Below are 9,013 nucleotides of genomic sequence, written 5' to 3'. Positions count from 1 at the left end.
ATGATCTCGGCTCACTTCATCCTCCACATCCCAGGTTTTAGCGATTCTCCTGCCTCAGCCTCCTGAGTAGCTGGGATTACAGGTGCGCACCACCATACATGGATAATTTTTGTATTTTCAGTAGAGACGGGGTTTCACCATGTTGGCCAAGCTGGTTTTGAACTAACTCCTGACCTCAAGTGATCTGCCTGCCTTAGCCTCTCAAAGTGTTGGCATTACTGGCATGAGCCACTGAGCCCTGCCGACACTGGCTTCTTAACTGAGTCACAGTATTATCTCACTGTAGTCGTAGTGTTATTTCACTGTGTTATCTGTAGCCACCTAATTAAATCTCCAAGGAGTCTTGGCTCCTTCTTCAGTGGCCCCTGGGCATGATGGAAGTGGAGGAGGGGTGGGGCAGGCCAGTGGAAAGGCAAGCAGGAGATCTGTCTCATACCTTGTGGCCTAAAATTCCTAATGTGGTTTGATGAGAACAGCACATAGTATGTGCTCTATAAATATTTAATGTAAAGGAAATAGCTTTTCTTCAGAGAGGAAGGAATAATTATTTCAGTTAAAACTATGGGGAATATGTAGAAAGAGGAAGGGACCCCTTTGCCAAGGGAAAAATATGATCAAATGAAACCCCAAAAGACTAAATTATTTTTTAAAAATCGCATTTCAAAGAAAATGACACAAACTTTGTTGTAAGTACTAAATAAATGGAATAGAGAAGCTCTCTACCAACAGGGAATAGTTGAGCAATAAATATTTAATTAAAAACTAACTGCAGAAAAGGAAACTAGTAAACTTAGAAAATGCTTTGTTGAGGAACTACGTACCATGTCTACTCACCAGGAAGTGCCAAGGCTGAGATTTGAAACCCCATTTGTCTGACTCCAAGGCTTTGTTCTTACCCTGTTACACTGGCTGCCGCCGCTGCTGCTCTTTTTTTTTGAGATGAAGCCTCGCTCTGTCACCCAGGCTGGAGTGCAGTGGCATGATCACAGCTGAGATCAAGATTCTTTTCTTCTCACCTCTGAGAACTTAACTCCACACCATAGTAAAGGTCATAGTCTATGATCCTGTCTTGGTGGTGATATAAACTAGAAAAGTATTTTCTCCCTCAGGTCAATCAGAATCTATGCCAGGAGCTCATACAGGGGTCAGTTTTTTAAATTTTACACCTTCACTGTGAAAGGGATCAAGATTGGCAAAAAATTACTCTACTCTGAAACATCTGGGGATTTTTAATATTTTCCTCCAGTTGTGAAATCCAAGATTGATCTTGATAGTTAAATTTATTTATCTACCATGCCCAATCAGTTTAATTTTTATTTTTTATCACAAGTTTACATAGCCTCAGTTGATACTTAAGATTCCATGAGGCTGGGCGCAGTACCTCATGCCTGTAATCCCAGCACTTTGGGAGGCTGAGGGGGTGGATCACCTGAGGTCAGGTCAAATCAAATTGAACTAAGGCAAGTTTGTGATGTGTTATAGGCTGTTATAAAGGGGAATGAGGCCAGGTGCAGTGGCTGATGCCTGTAGTCCCAGCACTTTGGGAGGCTGAGGCGGAAGGGTCACTTGAGGCTAGGAGTTTGAGCCAGCCTGACCAACATGGTGAAACTCTGTCTCTACTAAAGATACAAAATTAGCTGGGCGTGGTGGTACATGCCTGTAATCCCAGCTACTTGGGAGGCTGAGGCAGGAGAATCGCTTGAATCTGGGAGGCAGAGGTTGCCGTGAGCCGAAATTGTGCCATTGCACTCCAGCCTGGGCAACAAGAGTGAAACTTCGCCTTAAAAAAAAAAAGATTCCATGAAACCTGGAAAAGATCTCATAACCTGGTCTAAGTTTGGGGAAGAATTCAGAGTCCTTGGAGTCCCCATTTGTTTCTTTGGGGTTCATTATGTCTAGTACAGCGTTGTGACCTTAAAGCCTTAAGAACAACTTGATATTTATTCACATCACTGATTCAGGTGCCTTAACCCCCTACCAAGGAGTCAGTCAGGTTCAGCATTTGAAGAGTAATCTAAGAGCTGGGACAAACTCATGCTGCTCTCTGGTTTAGTGTCGATCTCTATATGAAAAGAGAGCGATGACCCCACCTGCAGAGCTGTTAAAAATGTCAATCAGACTCAAGTGAATCATTTCCAAATGGGGATGATAACATTAAAAGAAGCAGCCTCTCCAAGCAAGATGACTTCCACTAAAATGCCGAGGATTTTATAAGCTCATAAAAGGCTGCTGTTGCTGTGACCCAAGGTGAGGCCAGAGAGAGGTGGTGCATGCAGGAGGAAACCAGGGTAGGAAGAGAGATGAAGAGTTAAAGAAAGAGTGCTGTGTGGGGAGGAGGGATACAGAAGTTGGCAGAGAGGGAAAGAACATCCAGGACAGGCAGAAGAGAAACTACCCGGATCTCTCCTCAGTTCTAGAAGATTCCATGGCAATAGTGGAAGGAAAGTGGCCAGGTGTGGTGGCTCATGCCTATAATCCCGGAGGCAGAGGCAGGCAGATCGCATGAGGTCAGGAGTTCGAGACCAGCCTGGGCAATATGGCAAGACCCTGTCTCTACAAAGAATACCAAAAATTAGCAAGGCGTGGTAGGTCACGCCTGTAATCCCAGCTACTGGGGAGGCTGAGGCGGGAGGATCACTTGAACCTAGGAGGCTGAGGTTACAGTGAGCCAAGATCCCACCACTCCAGCCTGGGTGACAAAGTGAGACCCTGTCTCAAGAAAAAAAAATAATAGTAGAGGGAGGAAAGCAAAGCCCAGTGTAGCATATCTGCCAGTCTGATGGGCTGAGACCTGACATCAGAGACATCCTGGCTTTGTTGGCAGGCTCTTGAGGGCCTTCCTCTCTCGCTGGCCCATGTCCTTGAAAGGTAGAGATGAGGTTATGGTACCTACCTGAGATTCCCTTCCCTTGCTTGTCTCCTGCATTTGAGAGGACTTTTCTCTGAGCCCACAGGATCTCCAAATGGCCCTGAGCTGGGAAGCCTCCTCTAGCCGGACCCCCTTCGCCCATCTGGCAGTGTTCAGAAAAAGGACTGGTACAAATCTCATGTAAGTAAGTAGCAGACTGCAGTATCGCGTCCAGTCATGCACATTAGCCTAAAGCTACAGGGCCAGGCCAGGGGCTGGAAGACAGGGCAGCCTGCGGAACGTAGTCAAGGATAGAAGTAGGAACTGAAAATGTGCCTCAGAGCTGATGCTGGGCTGCTGGACTGCTTCCTGCGGATGATGCAATAGCTTCTACCGCAGGTGGTGTTGGCGGTGGTGGTGTGAGTGTTTGCAACTGAGAGAGCTGGAATGTACCTCGCTAGGCTGCCTCAGTCTTGGCCTTCCTGTTGAGGGGGCACTGGGACCATGTGTTATTGATGGGGGAAGGGGAGTGAATCCTGTCTGTGGGGAGGGACTGGGTGTGTCTACAGGCAGTAGAGATAGGGGATGTGAGCACTGGCTTTAACGCCAGGGTGGCTTCAGATCTTGCTTCTGTTGCTGTGCGCCTGCACTTGGAGAAGTGACCTTAGTTTTCTTAAAACAGCTGATGGTAATACCTTTATCTTGGGGTGTTAAAGATTGAATGAGACACTGTTTGACACAACATGTCTGGCATGTAGTAAATGCTGAACAGGTGAGAGTTGTTTTCATTACAGCCTGAGGACCTGGGCAGGATTGCGATAAGAGGCTGGGAGAAGGCTGTTTTTCCTTAGCTTGTCTAGTTCCAGCTCTTTCTGCCATACCCTAACTCAGTGCCTCTTTGAGCGTGTGTATAGGTGTGTATATGAAAGTTCGTGTTTGAGAAAAAAGGGTGCCGATGTGTTCAATGATCCCTGCAGGGACTGTGTCTGTCCCTCCAGCCGCTGGGCTGGCGTGGAGCCTAACATATGGCAAGTGCTCGGTAAACATCTGATAAACTCATACCTGGGTGATTGAGCCGGTCCCTTATGAAGCCCCTTCCAGGCAGAGACCCTGTTCCCCTCCAGGACTGTGGAGGCCAGGAGTTGGCCGAGAATCAGCTGATCTAACTCACTTCTCAGCCCAGATCCCCTTGAACACCAAGTTCAAAACCTGGGACACTTTCAGCCGGGAAGGGACTGGTCCCCAGCTCTTCTGGGTGGCAGTTTTCCTTGATAGCAATCAATCTGGCCTCAGCTAGAAATTTCTCAGATTTCCCTGCCAATCCCATAAAAAGGTATGTACTGTTGTATTGATGTACACTTAACCAGGAGAAAGGCTGCCATCCTGGGGGAAGCAGAGTGAAAGAAAGCATATTTTGACTGGGCTTCTTCATTCTTTGGCAGGATAAAGCCAGCTTCTTTTCCATGGGCTGCACATTGGGTTGGAGAGAGGGCAGCTGAGGATACTGCCCTGAGGGCCTGGCTCACAGTTTTTCTGAAATTTGTCTCTGAAGACTTAGTGAGTGAGTGATGTGCCAAGCCTGGAGCAGAGCGGCCAGAGTATATCAAGGAGTAGATGGCATCACTCTTGTCTTCTAGGAGGATTGTCTCCACTTGTGAGAAGAAACTCAGATAAGCTGGGTGCAGTGGTTTGCACCTGTAATCCCAGCTACTCAGGAGGCTGAGGTGGGAGGATCGCTTGAGGTCAGGAGTTTGAAATCAGCCTGAACAACATAAGGGGACCCCTATCTCTATTTATTAAAAACTTTTTTTTTTGAGATGGAGTTTCGCTCTTGTTGCCCATGCTGGAGTGCAATGACACGATCTCGGCTCACTGCAAACTCCCCCTCCCAGGTTCAAGCGATTCTGCTGCCTCAGCCTCTCAAATAGCTGGGATTACAGGCTCCTACCACCAAGCCCAGCTGATTTTTGTATTTTCAGTAGAGACGGGGTTTTACCACGTTGGCCAGGCTGGTCTCGAATTCCTGATCTCAGGTGATCCACCCGCCTTGGCTTCCCAAAGTGCTGGGATTACAGGTATGAGCCACCACTCCCGGCCTTAAATAATTTTTTAAAAGAAGAAGAAGAAGAAAAAAAAAACGAAGACCAGGCATCCCAAATGGTAAACCCAGTGCGTATAGGACATTTCTCGGGAATCCCCCACTGTAGCTTTCTTCCCACTGCTTAATACAGAACTACTTGTACTTTTTAAACATGGAAATATACATTCATTTACTCATTCAACAAACATTTACCAAGTAGTCCCCCAAACAAAACTGAACACATGCAGTTGTCACACTTCATGGGATCTTGGACTTCACATCTTATCTTCCAGGTTTCCCTGGACTTTAGCATGCCAGCTTTAGTCCTTAGTTTCTATATTTCCCTTTACATCCAGGTCTCTGAATTCCCAGATGCTGTCTCTTTAGTAGAGTACCTGCTTTTTCTATTCAAATCCCTCTGAATCAGTGATTGGCAAGTAGTGAGCTCATTGAATAAGCAATCAAGTTTCTTCACTTGCCCAGTTAGTAGAAGCCAATCTGTCTGTTCTGGCATAGTCTCTCTCTGTCTCTCTCTCACAAACACACTGCAACTCAGAAGAGAGGAACTATCCTTTGCAGACAGATGGATGACAGAGATAAATTCCCTATGATAGGGCAAGTCCAGCAAGGGAAGGACACCCAAGTCTTACAGATCCCTGGTCTTTCTTACATATATGAGCTCTTCTGGAAGTAGTTAAGGGGGTCAGGCACCATGGGCTCCTCCCACAAGACCCCAACCTTACCCATAAATCAGTTTCCAATCTAACCCCTCCCTGGGGGTTGAGTTACAAACCTCAGTAACCCCAGGGCAGCCTGCCTGGTAATTCCTATTATTCAGCTGTCAGTTGGTTTTTTAAAAACCGCCCTTTCCAGTGATCCAGTTACTGGAGTTTTAGAGCCCATTTCTTGTCTCAGAGAGAAATCCTATAGCCAGGTGAGACAATGGAGAGGGCTCCTGCCGGCTTTCTTTCGACAGGAGCTGGGTTTTCCCTCTGCTTGAGAGCAGCCTCCCCTTAACTCTTTGTATCCCTCCAAGATTGTCAGGGAAGGCCCTTCTCCCTGTCAGCCTCCGTGCTGATGTCTTTCTCTGGGGACCCTTCTTCCAGAGCCAGCCTCAGTTAGCAGAGGAGAAAACAAATTGAGGCAAGGGGCAGGAAGAGAATGAGAGAAAGGAAATTCTCCAAAACAGAGCTTGCTGTGGCTGCACTGTGTATTTGCTCCGAGCCCAGCCAAAAGCTCAGGGTTCATCTGTTCCCAGGGTGCTGCTATTGGTCAAGGGGCTCAGAGCCCAGATCTGCAGTGCAGCAGGTCCTGATACTGCTGAGTCCATGCTGTGCTGAAAGGGGAGAAAGGGCATAGAGGGAGGGATCTGCTTTGACAGTGATGAGAGGTGGGGGTGAGGGTCCTGACCTCCCTGACCCCTTTATCCCTGACAGTCCTTTTCTGGTCCCTCTAGCTCAGAAGGCTGGGCCCCTTGCTGCTTGACCTTATAGACTGAGAGATCAGGAGGTAAAGCCACAGGTGTCTTTCAGAACCAGCCTGAGGGAGTAGGCTGTGAAGACCTGGGAGAGAGGTCTTAAATATCACTAGTGGTGTGACCGTCCCCATATCTTGCAAACTGCCAGACCCACTGAGATACTCCCTCCTGCTCCTCAGCCCCATTCTGTCACAATGATGATGTTCTGAAACCTTTATAGGACCACAGGCCATTTTATGAAACTGTTGTAAGTTATGGAGCCACCCCCCCCACAGAAATGTTTATGTACCCCCAAACACAGTTTAGCCAGTTTCAGGGGTTCATAGACCCTAAAGCTCAGGACCCTGATGAGCCTGGTGAGTACATGGATTCCATGTCAGTATCCCATTCTTGGCTAGGTGCAGTGGCTCATGCCTATAATCATAGCACTTTAGGAGGACGAGGTAGGAAGAGTGCTTGAGGCCAGGAGTTCAAGACCAGCCTGGGTAACATAGTGAGACGCTGTCTCTACAAAAATAAAAATTAAAAATCTTAGCTGGGTGTGGTGGTGCACACCTGCAGTCCCAGATACTTGGGAGGCTGAGGTGGGAGGATCACTTGAGCCTGGGAGATTGAGACTGCAGAAAGCTGTGATTGCACCACCGTACTGCAGGGCAACAGAGCAAGACCCTGTCTCAAAACAAACAAAAAGAATGCATTCTCTCAGCTTCTTTGCCTTGTGTAGCCAATTTTACCATGCAGGGCTGTGATGAAGCATACAGAGATTTAGCATCTCAGGTAGGTCAGGAGAGCTACAATGGCCCCACCCCTCAGGGCCTATGCTGCCCCAGAGGGCAGATTCAGAGCTGCTTTGTCCCTCAGTTCCACTCTTGACCCTAAGGAATGCCCAGGGGCACGAGCCTGAGACACTGGCCTGATAGGAAAACAAATGAGAAAAGAAACATGGAGGGAAGGAGAGGAAGGAAATTCCTACATTGGAAACCACGGAGGACTCCCAGTGCCTTTCACAGAGGCTGGGTTTGGTTTCCTCATCTCCCTACATGTAGCAGGAGTGCAAGGTCACTCTGACTAGCTCAGACACACCCTTTTGGCCAAGCCTCCAGGTAAAATAATATACCTCCTTTTGACTTAGCGTCTTTTGCTGGACATCTGTCAATTTCTGGGGGATGGGGGGAGTACGTTACTGGCCAACCTTGACTCTCCCCTCTTCAGCATTTTTCTATTCTAGCAACCACAGCCTTCACTATGGCTGGTTCATTCTCTTTTGAGGGAGCTAGGGAAAGAATGGATGAGAAAAAGTACAAGGAGACTTCAAGCTCTATTGGGCTGAAGGTCTCAGCTCCACTGAACTTAAATCTGAGTTTACAACCCAGAGAGCAGCTTTGTGGTTAAAGCACCACTGAGCTCTGCTGCCCCTGGTGGGTCAGAGTTGCTGCAGGCTGGCTCCCTCTCGCTGCTTTCTGGACTCATCATTTTTTCTTTCCTAAAATTCAAGATTGGTCAAGTCACTCATCTCCAAAAAAATCTTTGGCACCTCCCCTTTATAAAATACAGATTCTTCAGTCTGGCATTCCAGGAACACCTCTGTAATCTGACCTGAACCCACCTGCCTGCTTCACTTGCCATTTACCCTTCCTAAATCTCAGTGTGCACCCAATGATCCAGTCACCAAGCCTCCCTCTGCTCCCTGCACAGGTAAGCCCTCCAGCTCAGCACTTTAGTCTGCTACCCTTAGGCCTGCGATTTTTTTTTTTTTTTTTTTTTTTTATGAAGACTCTGTCGGCCAGGGTGGAGTGCCGTGGAGCCATCTTGGCCCACTGCAACCTTCGTCTCCCGGGTTCAAGCAGTTCTCCTGCCTCAGCCTCCCAAGTAGCTGGGGTTACAGGCATGCACCACCAAGCCTGGCTAATTTTTGTATTTTTAGTAGAGACAGGGTTTTGCTGTGTTGGCTAGGCTGGTCTCCAACTGCTGAGTTCAAGTGATCAGCCCGCCCCAGCCTCTCAAAGTGCTGGGATTACAGGCGTGAGCCATTCGCATCTGGTTTTCCTTATTGAAAAATATTTCCCTAGCCGGGCGCGGTGGCTCAAGCCTGTAATCCCAGCACTTTGGGAGGCCGAGGCGGGTGGATCACGAGGTCAAGAGATCGAGACCATCCTGGTCAACACGGTGAAACCCCGTCTCTACTAAAACTACAAAAAATTAGCTGGGCATGGTGGCACGTGCCTGTAATCCCAGCTACTCAGGAGGTTGAGGCAGGAGAATTGCCTGAACCCAGGAGGCGGAGGTTGCGGTGAGCCGAGATCGCGCCATTGCACTCCAGCCTGGGTAACAAGAGCGAAACTCTGTCTCAAAAAAAAAAAAAAAAAAAAAAAAAAAAAAAAAAACTCTGTCAAAAAAAAAAAAAAAAAAAAAAAAAAGAAAAATATTTCCCATTCAATTTAAAAGCCATCTTCCTGAAGCCTTCCCCAGCCTTTATATTCTGAATTTTTCTGCATTCCTCAAGAGTCATTATCCTTGGAATGAACACAATCCCTATGGCTTTTCACTATTTTCAGGGCTACCTCTCCTAGAAGACTGTAAGCTCCTTGAGGACAGACTCCAGGTTTCT

The sequence above is a fragment of the Cebus imitator genome, unplaced genomic scaffold (genome assembly GCF_001604975.1).
Source record: "Cebus imitator isolate Cc_AM_T3 unplaced genomic scaffold, Cebus_imitator-1.0 Scaffold70, whole genome shotgun sequence".
Classification (NCBI taxonomy): Eukaryota; Metazoa; Chordata; class Mammalia; order Primates; family Cebidae; genus Cebus; species Cebus imitator.
This window is presented reverse-complemented; position numbering follows the sequence as displayed.